Below are 18,194 nucleotides of genomic sequence, written 5' to 3'. Positions count from 1 at the left end.
CAACGGATTCTAAATTCTTTTCTAACCTCTAAAATTTTCCAATAACGTACATTCCATCATTGAGATGAGAGTAAATCCAATTTCACTATCAACAGAAACCAAAATGAGATACAATGGATTTCCAAAATGAGAAATAGAGATCCACTAACTGCAGCCAATGTTCCATATATTGGAAAAAAAGATTTCCTCCTATTTACAAACAGTATACGGAAGTGAAGAAATGGTATATTCTAAAACTTTATTAAAAAATTTCTGCCGACTGTAATTTTGCTCTTAAAATCTGAACAAATAAATTCAAATTAAAGGGCCAACACTGTATAAGTCACTTGACATTGCATACAATTCATAGATAAACTAAAAAGTTTAAAATTCAATTTTTTAAAAAGAATTTGAGAATGTTCTCAGATATCAAGTGTATAAAAACCAAAATTATCAGTTTGCACAATTCAACCTCCATAAAACAATATTAAAATATTAGTATATTGCTGTTATCGGTTGATGAATAGTTTCATCAAAAATCACTCACAGTAATTTTCAATTAAAAACAAATCTCATCTAAGAAGCCAGATAGAAGCAGCAACAACAAAGTATATATTGGCAAACCATGAATTGCAATAAGTGTCTTACAATCCAAATCCTACTTTAATTTACCAAACTCTAGACCTACACCAATGGATTCTAATTTGGTTTACCACTAATCTTCAATCAAACTCTTCAAGCGCTGTGATATTGTCTGTCAATGATTTCAAGAACTTTTCTGAAGGCTATGCCATGTAAATCTTTTCGTTTTCTGCATGCATTGTGATTTCTTCGTTTGAGAACTTCGCTAACTTGAATGCCTCAAAATTCGTCTCTATCGCCTCATTCATATTCATTTCAAAAAGTCTAGTATGAGGCGAACATGGCGATGCAACTTTCAAAGTTGCATGATACGCTACAACCAAGATATCCTAATGACACCTGGATGGCATGAGCTGGCCAACAGTAAAGCATGACGAAAGCCATAAATGAATGAATCTATGAGAATATGAAAGAATAAATAAACTAGAAATTATGCAAGAATAACATTCACAACAAATACGCAACATCAAGAAGCAATAAAAATAACAATTCCAATTTAAGAGCGACCAAAACAAGATATCCAACGATAATGAATATGTCCAGAGCATACTATAAAATGAAAGTGCCAAAGAAAGTAGAACAACAAGTAAAAATGATCATAAAGAGAAGTCATACTCAAGTGAAGGTAAGCAAAGTCACTGATAGGGGAAGACCTCGATACTCGGATCGTACTCCTCGTCACTATGTCTTGAAGGGGCGCAAAACAGAAAATGTGAGTGGACCATAATTTATAATAATACTAATAGTAAGAAAACCGATTTCTTTTAGAACGTACTAACCTCTATTTTGAAAACATATATATAGTACTACATATTAAGTTTTTTGAAAACTCTACATGCCATGAAAAACATTCGTAAACAAGTACGAGTAAAACCATGCTCAATAACGCTACTATCATTGCCCGAAGGCCAATCCATAAATCACATCATAGTTGCCCGAAGGCAGTACATGTCCATCACCCGAAGGTAAAACTGTACGACACTGGGTTACGCCATTGAAGAAGCATGGTAAGCTCTATCACTCGAAGGTGAAGCTGTACGATTCCGGGTTACGCCGAAAAAGAAAATATATACATCACACACCGACACTAGCCGTGGCTAGTGAAGTTGTCCGACATTGCTTCCGGCAATGAAGCTGGGGGTATATCATAATATCTCATCTCACTCCTCATCAATTGTATCATATGGCTATAGATGTCTACATACCCGTGTTGTGTGGATGTGCTGTATGATAACCCACTAGATACGTACCGAAAACATACCTCAAAATCTTATATTAAACCCGGAACTCAAAAGCTCAAAGTCTCATCTCATAAATTCATGATAGCACATATTCTTAAATCCGTAAAATAGATCATATTCGAAAGCAAAGAGTTTTATATATAGAAATCTAATAATTTATATCCTTTAGCAAAACGTAATTTTGATAAATCATAAATATTCCAAAAGCATGAATATAGAATCCATAAAACATAATAGAAAACATGCTTATTTCATGAAATATGCAATGCATGCAAACCTAATATTTTATAAAATCATGCAAGTTAAGAAGGGGTCCACTCACAAATATTCCTCTCTCGGAGAACCGCTTGAATTAGGGAGGATTCGATCACTTCCACCGGATGCACCAAGATGGGGTTGAGTTGACGTCAAGATCGGCCGAAATATGGCTTGCAATTCACGGACCTTCGCCGAAAAACTAGAAAAAGTTTCCCCCGGGTATTCCTCATCGGAAAATGGAGTACACAGTGGTTGTGCACAGTGCCAAGAGAGAGAGAGAGGGAGGGTCCATGTGGTGGTGGTGGTGATGGTGTGGTTGTGATGATTGTTACCTAAGTGTATGTGTGTATGTGTGTGTGTCGTCGCCGGAGAAGGGAGAAAAGAGTAGAGTTAAGAGAGAGACAGAAAGAGAGAGCAAGAGTGTTCTAGAGAGAGAGATGGTTCACTAGGGAAGAAAACACCCTAGAAATGGGGATTTGGATCCTCTCCGGATCCCCTCCCTGGGGATCCCGGGGATCAATGCACGATGACCGTTCATCAAATATCGTGCGGCCACAATTAAATATTTTTTACGTAAAACGAGATTGCTTTACTTTTAAAAATATAAAAAACATTTAACCGTGGCCGCACGATCTTTGATGAACAGTCCTCGTGCATTGATCCCCGGGATCCCCAGGGAAAGGATCTAGAGAGGATCCAAATCCCATAAATGGGGTGGGAATCGCCACGTGTCGGCGAGGCCCAAAGTGTAGAAAAATCTCCCCTTGTAAAATTAAAAAATTGTCCCTATCTTCCAAAAATCGTAAAAGCTTCGTTTTAGCTCCAATTTCGATTCCGATCACGCCCATGCGTTCGTATCGACGAAAGCTACGGAAATAAAATAAATGAAAATTTCTAACATGCCCACGGACAAAAATCAATGAAAGTCAACCTTTCATTCACTAAGGGTATTTTCAAAATTTTCCTATTTAAAACATAAATTTCGATATGGGTCTTCGAATGTTAAGTGATGTAAACAAAGGTCTTCTTCCAATAGGGCCACCTGATGTCTTTCATATTTCAACTTTTCACGCACAATCCTGTAACCACATTAAAAGTTAAAAAAACAAACTAAACAACCTAAGTATAACTTAAATAAAGCCCAAAAGCAAACTTACGGGGATATGTTCAACAACAAAGTGGCCAAAGTTTGACGCCTCAAGTCTTTTGTTATATATCAAGAACCATGTATTCGCCTCCTTCAAACCCTCATAAAACTCGAGATAGGTTTCAATGAAACCATAGGGGGCCTTAATCTCAACTTTTCCCCCTGTGCTAAAACTGCACACTGAAAAGAAAAAGAAAACAGTAACAATCTATGAATTTGGTATATACTATATCTACAATAAAACAAAAAATACAATTTTTCTATATCTTAATTACATCTAAACGGAGCACCGCAATCATTATCCTCCAAACAAGCATAAAGCATTGCAAAAAGGGTGATCCTTGTTACTTGTTTCAAATTCATCTTCAGTTTTCTCTTAATGTTTACAATCTTGTAGTCGTCAGCAGTATCAACATTTTTCACTCTATTTCCATCATAAAATGGTAAAGACAAATGATAGTGTTCATCACCTGCACTCGATCCATCATTGTACGCAGCATACTGCAACTTTTGAGCACCTCTTCTAATCCCAACTATCGGACACTTACAACTATAGTCTTCTTTGCATTGTTTGTCATGGTTGAAATCAGGGACAAATAAAATATGTAGCCGCTTGGAACTCCATCTTCTATGTAGCATATATATGTTGAAAATGCAACACAGCCATGGTCTTGGTTTACAAAGGAAGTTCCACTGTCAACAAGTGCTTTCATTGATGCATTACTTGTTGTCGTAGACTTTAAATCATCAACTAAATTCTCCGTTGCTCCAAAGTCACCGCACATCAAACCAAGAATAGGTGGGTTCTCGAGAATTGTTTGAATTTTAAGGTTATCGGCTATTACTAGAAGAAGAAGAAGAAATACAAAATACATATCTAAATACATTGAAATAAAAAATAATAGTAGATTAATCGAAAATAATAAATCGAGATAGAGAAAATTACTTCTAGTGTTGTCAAGATCGACGATCCTTTTTCCAATCCCAATATAAAGCCATTCTCCAAAAGCATGGCCGAAACTATGGTACCCTTCTTAGATTTAAATCCTTTTGTGCAAGAGATAACAAGTTAGGCGTTTTCTTTAAAGAAGTAATCTATTAATGATCTATTAAGCAGGAAGTAGCAAACTAAAAAGGAGAGAAAGCACAGTATAACAACACAAAAATTTTGTATTTCTACATGAACCACAAGTAAGGAGATCAATGCACCTCTTGTCATTTTTCGATCAACGTCTTCCCTCTGACTTAGACACTCGGAAGAACCAAAAGTCTAGTCACTGTATGAATTTCGAGAATTCGCCCCCGAAAGATTTACTTCATGAAAGGTTATAATTGGAACTTTCATCAAGCGGATGTCTTCTTTAGCTACACCTGTTAAACCCATGCCACCAAAATTAGGACCCAAAGAGGACATGATTCAAGTAAGCAGGCTTTTTAATGTGTCTTAGTGTGAAATAGTATATAAAGTTTCAATCGGATCTTATAGAGTTGTCGAGACCGATATTGTTCTTTGCTCTTGTTGAGTGAATGATGGCTCTTGTTTTGAAGCTTGGAAGCAGAATCCCCATGAAACATAGTATATTTAAATTAAATTAGAAAAAGAAATTATAACCTTTCTTTTGCACATTTTCTATACCATTAGTGAAAAGACTTCATTAGTGCATGTTTTCAAGGAAATGTTTCGTGGAAAACTTTTAGAATATAGGAACACTTGATACGAATTTTACTTTCTAATTTAAGGACACGTGTGGTAATAAACATTTGGTTGCCTTTTCTTTTCAAATTCATTCATGATTTCAATAAACCGAAAAAAGCAACTCGCCCAAAAACGCAGTCTCTTTTCGTATTCTTTAAGATAATTTTCTTTTGGATAAACTAAATATGATAAAGACAAGAATTTTACGTTTAATCGTTGGCTCAATCTCTTTTTAGTTCTACTGGGAACTGGTACTACTTGTTGCCAGTTGTTTTCATGTATGAACTACTACAAATAAATGTCTCATAATATTGCATTTTCATTTTACAAAAATAGATTGTATTTTTGTTGTATATTTAAACTATATTTTGAAAATAAAATGAGAAGATATTTTCCACCTTTAATACAATTATGAAGGCTTTTCCCATTTGAGGAAATTTTGCAATGTCTTGTTCAAGGGAACCATGAATACCAGTTGCCCTACAGAACTCGAAGTCTGAAAAATGTAACAAAGCACAGACAACATTTGCAACAAGCAACGTTTCATGGGCCTTGCCTATCCTGCCCAATGTTAAAAGCCCAATATCAAGATCATATGGACCTCCAAGAATCCAGTCCAATATGTAACAGTGTTCCACAATTAACCATGACCATTTTTGGTTTTGAAAACAGACTCAAAACTAGACTTGACAGTTTCTTACACAACCTATTAACACGACACGAAAATAACGGGTTTCGAGTCAACACGATAACTAATAGGGTTGTTATCGGGCTACACGATAAGAACCTACTAATAACAGTCATTGACAGGTTTACACGAAAGTGAACCGCGAGTAACTTGTTTCGACACATTAAGAAAAAAGTTAATTTGATGATTTTAGTATTTTAAACTACTAAAAAAACTTACTATACAATAGCCATAGTGTATATATTGTATATTAATATGTATTATTATTTTATATAAATTTTAAATTTAAATTTTTGTTTATTTATTGATTTTTATATTATCCTATAGGCATAGAATGAGATTAAAAAAATTATAAAACACATTAAAAATAAAAATATCAAGTGATTCAAAAATACCAAACACATTTGAATGGTTTACAATGTTTGGTTTTGATGCTTTGTTTAAATGGAAGATAGTGCTAATGTGGAATGCTTTAATGAAAACATTCTCAATATAACTCTTAATGACAATATATCAAGTCAAAGTTCCAATATCATTTTCCTTGGTGATTGATGAAATTGAAGGGTTTTATTGTAAAAAAACGTGTAAGGTTCTTCAACCTTAAAACGCAACTCCCTTCATTTTGCATATCCTTGAACATTTGGTATTTTGTTGTACTATGCTAATTTTTTTTTATGACGCTCTTATTTTGGGGCATGTAATTGTAAGATCCCGTATTTTAAAAGTAAATATTTGTTATTATTATTATTATATACCACGTTCCTAGCTCCTATCAGTACTAGTCTTAATTATCTTGGGAGAGAGAAATGGGTGATTAGTAAGCACTCTAGTGTGCTGATTTTACAAGGCTATTTACCTGGACGTGTCATCCTTTGCACAAATGCAATTGACACCTTGCATAACTAGTGACTAAGATCTTGATACTATAATAGGTGTCGCAAGAAAAGTATCACCTTCATACACATGTAGGAGTTTACGGATATGATTTCATATATGTTATTGTATATTTTCCTTGGAGCTCAAGTCTTGGAGCCATTCTATTTCACTATAAATAGGAGCTTTGCTCCATTGTTTTTGGAGCATAAAAATAAGGAAACATGCAGACATTGCAGAGCATGCATTACGTAGAGATTGGTGTGTGTGTATGTATACACATACATACATACTTGTGTGTATATATATATATATGTATGTATATATGTATATATATATATATGTTGTGCGTATGTATTTATATTTACGTTAGAGTGAGAGCTTAGGAAGAAAAGAAAAAGGGAAAGCTAGTTTGAGGTGTGCGGAGATGTTAGTTGGGTTGTCTTGCCAAACCTTGGATTATCGAGGTGAGTGGTTTATATAATGTGTTTCAAAATATTCTTATTTTTTGATAAATGAAAACCACGAACTATCATGGGTTTTATCTATTTATAAATCTCTATCTATTTTAAGTCAAGCATGTTGGATTTGTTGAAATACCCTTGGAATCATTAATATGGTGATATGTTGATTATTTGGATATGTTCATGGAGCATGAGAACTTTAGTGTTGCATTAATCCAAGGGATAATGTAAACTGCACACGGGGACATTAGGGCGGAAAGGCCAGTAGGAGTCATGTGGTGAGTTACAATTTATGAAAGATGTAATGAACACGTAAAGGGATGATGTGATATGAAATTACGTGGTTAAAGCTTTGATATTATTATTGTATTTTCTAGTGTGTGTAAAAAGGCATTGTTTGACTGACATATTACATATTCTACTCACTGAGCGACAGTGGTTGTTGCTCACCCCTCACCTATTATTTTACAGATGAGTTATTTGGCAAGACAGATGTTATTTGGCAAGACGGGTGTTAGAAGAGCTTACGTTGTGATTGAGGAGAAGCTTAAGGATTTTAATTTATTATTTTTGTACACCCTGTAAGGATTTTGGAGTTATTCTAATAAGAGGAGTTTATTTTTCCAACCCGTGTCAATTTCCTTTTATTTATTTTTACTTTTAACTCGCGTTTCGGATTTGGGTTTGAGTTTTTATTACCGACTCTGGGTCCGGGGCGTGACAGTAATACTTGAAAGAAAAACGGTTTTTGTTTTTCTTTTGAAGTAATATTTATGTGACAACGTGGTATGCATATACCAGGGTGATTTTGTATAAAATCAATAAAAAAAGTTACAATATTAACAAATATATCAACAATATTTAAGTTAATTATAAATAAATCAATCATGTATTGTGATACTTAAATGCATTTAAAATAAACAAGAATTACAAAATATGCCACTACAGTTGACACCCATTTCACCCCATTTCTCAAAGTTTTTATATTTTGGAATAAATCAATACGGATCAGACACAAAATGTATATCTGATAAATATTAGAAAAACTCTTACATTTTGTCGAAATCAATGTTTGACAATCTATAAAGTTTTATTTTAAATTTTCATCATTTCCTTCCAAATTAACCGATATCAATATCGATATTTGTCGATATTTCCATAAATTTGCATATTGATATTTCTACTGATAACCATAACTTACACACTAATTTTATGTGAGAGTTAGTTTAATTAGATAGCTACTAAATTGCTTCACGGCTTGCTGAATATGACCATTATTTGATGGCAAAAAAACAAAAACAAAAACAAAACTTTGTTTTGCACATTTTTCTATACCATTAGTGAAAAGACTTATTAGTGCATGTCTTCAAGTAAATGATTCGTGGAAAACTATTAGAACATAGGAAACACTTGATACGAATTTTATCTTTCTAATTTAAGGACACGTGTGGTAGTAAACATTTGATTGCCTTTTCTTTTCCAATTCATTCAAGATTTCAACAAACAAAAAAAAAACAACTCGCCCAAAAATGTAATCTCTTTTCGTATTCTTTAAGATAATTTTCTTTTGGATAAACTAAATATGATAAAGACAAGAATTTTACGTTTAATCATCAGCTCAATCTCCTTCTAGTTCTACTTGGAACTGGTACTACTTGTTGCCAGTTGTTTTCTTGTATGAACAACTACCAATAAATGCCTCATAATATTGCCTTTTCATTTTACAAAAAAAAAAATTGTATTTTTGTTGTATATTTAAACTACATTTTGAAAATAAAATGAGAAAATATTTTACACCTTCAATACAATCATGAAGGCTTTTCCCATTTGAAGAAACTCTGCAACGTCTTGTTCAAGGGAACCATGAATGCCAACTGCCCTACAAAACTAAGTTTTAAGTCTGAAAAATTTAACATATCACATACAACATCTGCAACAAGCAACGTTCCATGGGTCTTTCCTGTTCTGCCCAATTTTAAAAGCCCAATATCAAGATCATATGGGCATACAAGAATCCAGTCCAATATGTAACAGTGTTCCACAATTAACCACAATCATTTTTGGTTTTGGAAACAGACTCAAAACTAGACCTGACAATTTCTTACATGACCTATTAGCACGACACAAAAATAACGGGTTTCGAGTCAAAGCGATAACTAATCGGGTTGTTAGCGGGCCACACTAAAAACCTGCTAATAACAGTCATTGACAAGTTTACACGAAAGTGATACGTGAGTAACTCATTTCTACACGTTAAGAAAAAAGTTATTTTGATGATTTTAGTATTTTAAACTACTAAAAAACTTACTATAAAATGCAATAGCCATATTGTATTTATTGTATATTAATATGTATTATTATTTTATATAAATTTTAATTTTTGTTTATTTATTGATTTGTATATTATCCTATAAGTAAAGAATGAGAATAAAAAAATTATAAAACACATTAAAAATAAAAATATCAAGGGATTCAAAAATACCAAACACATTTGAATGGTTTACAATGTTTGGTTTTGATGCTTTGTTTATATAGAAGAGAGTGCTAATGTGGAAAGCTTTAATGAAAACATTCTCAATATAACTCTTGAAGACAATATATCAAGTCAAAGTTCCAATACCATTTTCCTTGATGATTGATGAAATTGAAGGGTTTTATTGTAAAAAACGTGTAAAGTTCTTCAACCTTAAAACACAACTCCCTTCATTTTGCATATCGTTGAACATTTGGTATTTTGTAGTACTAGACTAATTTTTTTATTAGGCTTTTATTTTGGAGTATGTAATACTTGAAAGAAAAATGTTTTTTATTTTTATTTTGAAGTAATATTTATGTGACAACGTGATATGCATATACCAGGGTTATTTTGTATAAAATCAATTAAAAAGTTACAATATGAACAAATATATCAACAATATTTATGTTAATTATAAATAGGTCAATCATGTATTATGATACTTAAATGCATTTAAAATAAACAAAAATTACAAAATATGCCACTACAACTGACACCCACTTCACCCCATTTCTCATGGTTTTTATATTTTGGAATAAGTCAATACGGATCAGACACAAAATGTATATCTGATAAATATTAGAAAAACTCTTAATTTCATCGAAATCAATGTTTGACAATCAGTACAGTTTTATTTTAAAATTTCATCGTTTCCTTCCAAATTAACCGATATCAATATCGATATCTGTCGATATTTCCATAAACTTGCATATCGATATTTCTATTAATACCTATAACTTACACATTAATTTTATGTGAGAGTTAGTTTAATTGGATAGCTATCGAATATTTTCACAGCTTGCTGAATACGACCATTATTTTATGACAAAAAAAAAAACTTTATTTTGCGCATTTTTCTGTACCATTAGTGAAAAGACTTCATTAGGGCATGTCTTTAAGTAAATTTTTCATCGAAAACTATTAGAACACAAGAAACACTTGATACGAATTTTACTTTCTAATTTAAGGACACATGTGGTAATAAACATTTGGTCGCCTTTTTTTTTCCAATTCGTTCATGATTTCAACAAACAAAAAAAAGCGACTCACCCAAAAATGCAGTCTCTTTTCGTATTCTTTAATATAATTTTCTTTTGGATAAATTAAATATGATAAAGACAAGAATTTTACGTCGTTGGCTCTATCTCTTTCTAGTTCTACTCGGAACTAGTACTACTTGTTGCCAGTTGTTTACTTGGATGAACAATTACAAATAAATGCCTCATAATATTGCCTTTTCATTTTACAAAAAAAGATTGTATTCTTGTTGCATATTTAAACTATATTTTGAGAATAAAATGAGAAGATATTTTTCACCTTCTATACAATTATGAAGGCTTTTTCCATCATGAATGTCTTGTGTAAACGTAGTGAGAACGTACAACCATAAAGAAAAATGAAAACATATTCCAAAAAAGAAAGAGAACAAAACTTACAATGCAAACAAATCACAATCCCAAATGAAGTTTTGAAGCTCTTCGTGTGAAAAAATTTCTTAGAAAATTTTCAAACGATTTGATGAGATACTGGTTTGGAGACAGAAAAAGTATGAAAAAATGTTGGTTTCATTTGTGTTGCTGCCTCCCTTTGCTCTCTAGAGATATATGCCAATAGACAAGGTTTGCAAGAAGAAACATTCGTTGCGAACAGATGTGGGAACACAAATAATATAACTTTTCACCCTTAATCGCCACGTGGACTAGCACATTGAACTTTTCTAATTGAATTTGTTTGCACGTTTGACCTTTTGTAACACGGTAAGTACCCATTGGCCCACTCCTTTTGTACGCATTGTAGTACAAAAACGTTGTTCTTGTCTGAAATTTTGTTTTGCCCTACTCGTAATGAAAAATAATGAACGAATAGCAACAAGAAAACAAAATGTATGTTTGTTAAATATCGGAAAAAATCTTATATTTCGTCAAAATTGATGTTTGACAATTGCTAAAGTTTCATTTCAAATTTGCATCATTTTCATCAAAATCAACCGATATCAATATCTGTTGATATTTCCATGAATTTATGTATCGATATTTCTACCGATACTGATATTTTAAACACTATTTTCATGTGAGAGCTAGTTTAATTAAATATCTTCTAGCCCAGCTAAATACAACCCTTATTGATGACCAAAAAAAAAACATTTTTTTGACGCATTTTTCTATACCATTTGTAAAAAGACTTCATTAAGGGATGTCTTCAAGTAAATGCTTCGTGGAAAACTATTAGAACATATAGGAAAAAAGAGAAAAAAATGACTCGCCCAAAAACTCAATCTCTTTTCATATTCTTTAGGATAATTTTCTTTTGCATAAACTAAATATGGTAAAGACAAGAATTTAACGTTTAATCGTCTGCTCAATCTCTTTTTACTCAGTAACTAGTACTAGTTGTTGCCAATACAAATAAATGCCTCATAAATCATAATAATGCATTTTCATTTTACAAAAAAAAAAAAATTGTATTTTTGTTGTGTATTTAAACTATATTTTGAAAATAAAATGAGAAGTTATTTTTCACTTTCAATACAATTATGAAGGCTTTTTCCATTTGGGGAAATTTGGCAATGTCTTGTTCAAGGGAACCATGAAAGCCTTGTGTAAACGAAGCGAGAAGCTACAACCATTAAAAAAAATGAAAACATATTTCGAAATAGAAAGAAAACAAAACCTACAATGCAGACAAATCTCAATCCCAAATGAAGTTCTAAAACTGTTCGTGTGAAAAAAAAATTCGAAAAATTTTTGAACGAATTGATGAGATACTGGTTTGGAGACAAAAAAAGTATGAAAATATGCTGGTTTCATTTATGTTGCTGTTTCTTTTATATTGCTGCCTCCCTCTGCTCTCCAGAGCTATATGCCAATAAATAAGCTTTGCAAGAGGAAACATTCATTGCAGACAGATGTGGGAACACAAATAATGTAACTTTTTACCCTTAATCACCACGTGGACTAGCACATTAAACTTTTCTAGTTGAATTTGTTTGCATGTTTGACCTTTTGTAAGATGGCAAGTCCCCATTGGGCCACTCCTTTGGGATGCATTGTAGTACAAAAACGTTGTACTTGTCTGAAATTTTGTTTTGCCCTACTTGTAATGAAAAATAATGAACAAAGAACAACAAGAAAACAAAATGTATGTTAGTTAAATATTGGGAAATTTATATTTCGTCGAAATTAATGTTTGACAATCCCTAAAGTTTCATTTCAAATTTGCATCATTTTCATCATAATCAATTGATATCGATATCGATATCTTCCGATATTTCCATAAATTTGTGTATCGATATTTCTACTAATACTAATATTTTAAACATTATTTTTATTGGAGAGCTAGTTTAATTAAATAGCTACAAAATATCTTCTTGGCCAGTTGAATACAACCTTTATTGATGACAAAAAAAAACATTTTTTACGCATTTTTCTATACCATTAGTAAAAAGACTTCATTAGGGCATGTCTTCAAATAAATGCTTCGTGGAAAACTATTAGAACACATGGGAAAAAAGCAAAAAAAACGACTTGCCCAAAAATTCAATCTCTTTTTATATTCTTTAGGATAATTTTCTTTTGCATCAACTAAATATGATAAGGACAAGAATTCAATGTTTAATCATCTGCTCAATCTCTTTTTACTCAGTAACTAGTACTACTTGTTGCCAGTACAAATAAATGCCTCATAAATCATAATAATGCATTTTCATTTTACAAAAAAGACTGTATTTTTGTTGTGTATTTAAACTATATTTTGAAAATAAATGAGAAGATATTTTTCACCTTCAATACAATTATGAAGGCTTTTTCCATTTGGGGAGATTTTGCAACGTCTTGTTCAAAGGAACCATGAATGCCTTGTGTAAACGTAGCGAGAAGGTACAACCATAAAAAAAATGAAAACATATTCCAACAAGGAAAGAGAACAAAACTTACAATGCAAACAAATCACAATCCCAAATGAAGTTCTGAAGCTCTTCATGTGAAACATTTTCCGGAAAAAGTTCAATTGGTTTGATGAGATACTGGTTTGGAGACAGAAGAAGTATGAAAAAATGGTGGTTTCATTTATGTTGCTATTTCATTTGTATTGCTGCCTTCCTTTGCTCTTCAGAACTATATGTCAATAGACAAGTTTTGCAAGAGGAAACATTCGTTGCTGACATATGTGGGAACACAAATAATGTAACTTTTCACCCTTGATCGCCACATAGACTAGTATATTGAACTTTTCTAGTTGAATTTGTTTGCATGTGTGACCGTTTGTAACATGGCAAGTCCCCATTGGTCCATTCCTTTTAGACGCATTGTAGTACAAAAACGTTATCCTTGTCTGAAATTTTGTTTTGCCCTACTCGTAATGAAAAATAATAAACGAAGAGCAACAAGAAAACAAAATGTATGTTTGTTAAATATCGGGAAAATTATTATATTTCATCGAAATTAATGTTTAACAATCCCTAAAGTTTCATTACAAATTTGCCTCATTTTCATCAAAATCAATCGATATCGATATTTGTCAATATTTCCATAAATTTGTGTGTTGATATTTCTACCAATACTGATATTTTAAACACTAATTTTATGCGAGAGCTAGTTTAATTAAATAGCTACTAAATATGTTCTTGCCCAGCTGAATATGACCCTTATTGATGACCAAAAACGAGAAAAAAAAAACTTTTTTTTCGCATTTTCCTATACCATTTGTAAAAAGACTTCATTAGGGCATGTCTTCAAGTAAATGCTTCGTGGAAAACTATTAGAACACATAGGAAAAATGTGAAAAAAACGACTCGCCCAAAAACGCAATTTCTTTTCATATTCTTTAGGATAATTTTCTTTTACATAAACTAACTATGATAAATACGAGAATTTAACATTTAATTGTCTGCTCAATCTCTTTTTACTAATGAATGCCTCATAATATTGCATTTTCACTTTCCAAAAGAAAGATTGTATTTTTGTTGTATATTTAAACTATATTTTGAAAATAAAATGAGAATATATTTTTCACCTTCGATACAATTATGAAGGCTTTGCCATTTGGGGAAATTTTGCAACGTCTTGTTCAAAGGAACCATGAATGCCTTGTGTAAACGTAGAGAGAACGTACAACCATAAAAAACATGAACAAATATTCCAAAAAAGAAAGAGAACAAAACTTACAATGCAGACAAATCACAATCCCAAATGACGTTTTGAGGCTCTTCGTGTGGAAAAATTTCAAACAATTTGATGAGATACTAGTTTGGAGACAGAAAAGGTACGAAAAAATGCTGGTTTCATTTATATTGTTTTTCATTTGTGTTCTTGCCTCCCTCTGCTCTCCAAAGCTATATATGCCAATAGACAAGCTTTGCAAGAGGAAACATTCTCTTTGGATAGATGTGGGAACACAAATAATGTAACTTTTCACCCTTGATCGCCACGTGGACAAGCATATTGAACTTTTCTAGTTGAATTTGTTTGCATGTATGACCGTTTGTAACATGGCAAGTCCCTATTAGTCCACTCCTTTTGGACGCATTATAGTACAAAAACGTTGTTCTTGTCTGAAATTTTTTCTTGCCCTACTTGTAATGAAAAATAATGAACGAAGAGCAACAAGAAAACAAAATGTATGTTTGTTAAATATCAGGAAATTCTTATATTTCATCGAAATTAATGTTTCACAATCCCTAAAGTTTCATTTCAAATTTGCATCATTTTCATCAAAATCAACCGATATCGATATCGATATTTGTCGATATTTCCATAAATTTGTGTATCGATATTTCTACCAAATACTAATATTTTAAACACTAATTTTATGCCGGAGCTAGTTTAATTAAATAACTACTAAATATCTTCTTGCCTGGCTGAATACGACCTTTATTGATGACAAAAAAATTTTTTACGCATTTTTCAATACCATTAGTAAAAAGACTTCATTAGGGCACTTCCTCAAGTAAATGCTTCATGGAAAACTATTAGAACACATAGAAAAAAGCGGAAAAAAAGACAACTCGCCCAAAAACTCAATCTCTTTTCATATTCTTTAGGATAATTTTTTTTTTTTGTAGAAACCAAATATGATAAAGATGAGAATTTAACGTTTAATGGTTTGCTCAATCTCTTTTAACTCATTACCTAGTACTACTTGTTGCCAATACAAATAAATGCCTCATAAATCATAATACATTTTCGTTTTACAAAAAATATTGTATTGTTGTTGTGTATTTAAACTATATTTTGAAAATAAAATGAGAAGATATTTTTCACCTTCAATACAATTATGAAGGCTTTTTTGCATTTGGAGAAATTTTGCAACATCTTGTTCAAGGGAACCATGAATGCAAAATGTATGTTTGCTAAATATCTGGAAAATTCTTATATTTTGTCGAAATTAATGTTTGACAATCTCTAAAGTTTCATTTCAAATTTGCATCAATGCTTCTTGGACAACTATTACAAAACATAGGAAAAAAGCGAAAAAAACGACTCGCCCAAAAACGCAATCTCTTTTCATATTCTTTAGGATAATTTTCTTTTGCATAAACTAACTATGATAAAGACGAGAATTTAACATTTAATCGTCTGCCCAATCTCTTTTTACTAATGAATGCCTCATAATATTGCCTTTTCATTTTTCAAAAAAAAAAAGATTGTATTTTTGTTGTATTTTTAAACTATATTTTGAAAATAAATTGAGAAGATATTTTTTACCTTCAATACAATTATGAAGGCTTTAGCCATTTGGGGAGATTTTGCAACGTCTTGTTCAAGGGAACCATGAATGCCTTGTGTAAACATAGCGAGAAGGTACAACCATAAAAAAAATGAAAACATATTCCAACAAGGAAAGAGAACAAAATTTACAATGAAAACAAATCACTATCCCAAATGAAGTTCTGAAGTTCTTCATGTGAAACATTTTCCGGAAAAATTTCAAATGGTTTGATGAGATACCGGTTAAGAGACAGAAGAAGTATAAAAAAATGCTGGTTTCATTTATGTTGCTATTTCATTTGTGTTGCTGCCTCCCTTTGCTCTCCAGAGCTATATGCCAATAGACAAGCTTTGCAAGAGGACACATTTGTTGTGGACTAATGTGGAAACACAAATAATGTAACTTTTCACCCTTGATCGTCACGTGGACTAGTATATTGAACTTTTCTAGTTGAATTTGTTTGCTTGTGTGATCGTTTGTAACATAGCAAGTCCCCATTGGTCCACTCCTTTTGGATGCATTGTAGTACAAAAACGTTATCCTTGTTTGAAATTTTGTTTTGCCCTACTCGTAATGAAAAATAATGAACGAAGAGCAACAAGAAAACAAAATGTATGTTTGTTAAATATCGGGAAAATTCTTATATTTCGTCGAAATTAATGTTTGACAATCCCTAAATTTTCATTGCAAATTTGCCTCATTTTCATCAAAATCAACTGATATCGATATTTGTCGATATTTCCATAAATTTGTGTATTGATATTTCTACCAATACTGATATTTTAAACACTAATTTTATGGGAGAGCTAGTTTAATAAATAGCTACTAAATATCTTCTTGCCTAGTTGAATACGACCCTTATTGATGACCAAAAACCAAAAAAAATAACTTTTTTTACGCATTTTCCTATACCATTTGTAAAAAGACTTCATTAGGGCATGTCTTCAAGTAAATGCTTTGTGGAAAACTATTAGAATACATAAGAAAAAAGCAAAAAAAACGACTCGCCCAAAAACACAATCTATTTTCTTATTCTTTAGGATAATTTTCTTTTGCATAAACTAACTATGATAAAGATGAGAATTTAACATTTATTGGTCTGCTCAATCTCTTTTTACTAATGAATGCCTCATAATATTGCATTTTCATTTTCCAAAAGAAAGATTGTATTTTTGTTGTATATTTAAACTATATTTTGAAAATAAAATGAGAAGATATTTTTCACCTTCGATACAATTATGAAGGCTTTTGCCATTTGGGGAAATTTTGCAACGTCTTGTTCAAGGGAACCATGAATGCCTTGTGTAAACATAGCAAGAACGTACAACCATAAAAAAAATGAAAACATATTCCAAAAAAGAAAGAGAACAAAACTTACAATGCAGACAAATCACAATCCCAAATGACGTTTTGAGGCTCTTCGTGTGGAAAAATTTCAAACGATTTGATGAGATACTGGTTTGGAGACAGAAAAGGTACGAAAAAATGCTGGTTTCATTTATATTGCTGTTTCATTTGTGTTGCTGCCTCCCTCTGCTCTCCAAAGCTATATATGCCAATAGACAAGCTTTGCAAGAGGAAACATTCGCTTTGGACAGATTTGGGAACACAAATAATGTAACTTTTCACCCTTGATCGCCACGTGGACAAGCATATTGAACTTTTCTAGTTGAATTTGTTTGCATGTATGACCGTTTGTAACATGGCAAGTCCCTATTAGTCCACTCCTTTTGGACACATTATAGTACAAAAACGTTGTTCTTGTCTAAAATTTTTTCTTGCCCTACTTGTAATGAAAAATAATGAACGAAGAGCAACAAGAAAACAAAATGTATGTTTGTTAAATATCGGAAAATTCTTATATTTCATCGAAATTAATGTTTGACAATCCCTAAAGTTTCATTTCAAATTTGCATCATTTTCATCAAAATCAACCGATATCGATATTTCCATAAATTTGTGTATTGATATTTCTACCAAATACTG

This window comes from Malus sylvestris, chromosome 6 (genome assembly GCF_916048215.2).
Source record: "Malus sylvestris chromosome 6, drMalSylv7.2, whole genome shotgun sequence".
Classification (NCBI taxonomy): domain Eukaryota; kingdom Viridiplantae; phylum Streptophyta; class Magnoliopsida; order Rosales; family Rosaceae; genus Malus; species Malus sylvestris.
This window is presented reverse-complemented; position numbering follows the sequence as displayed.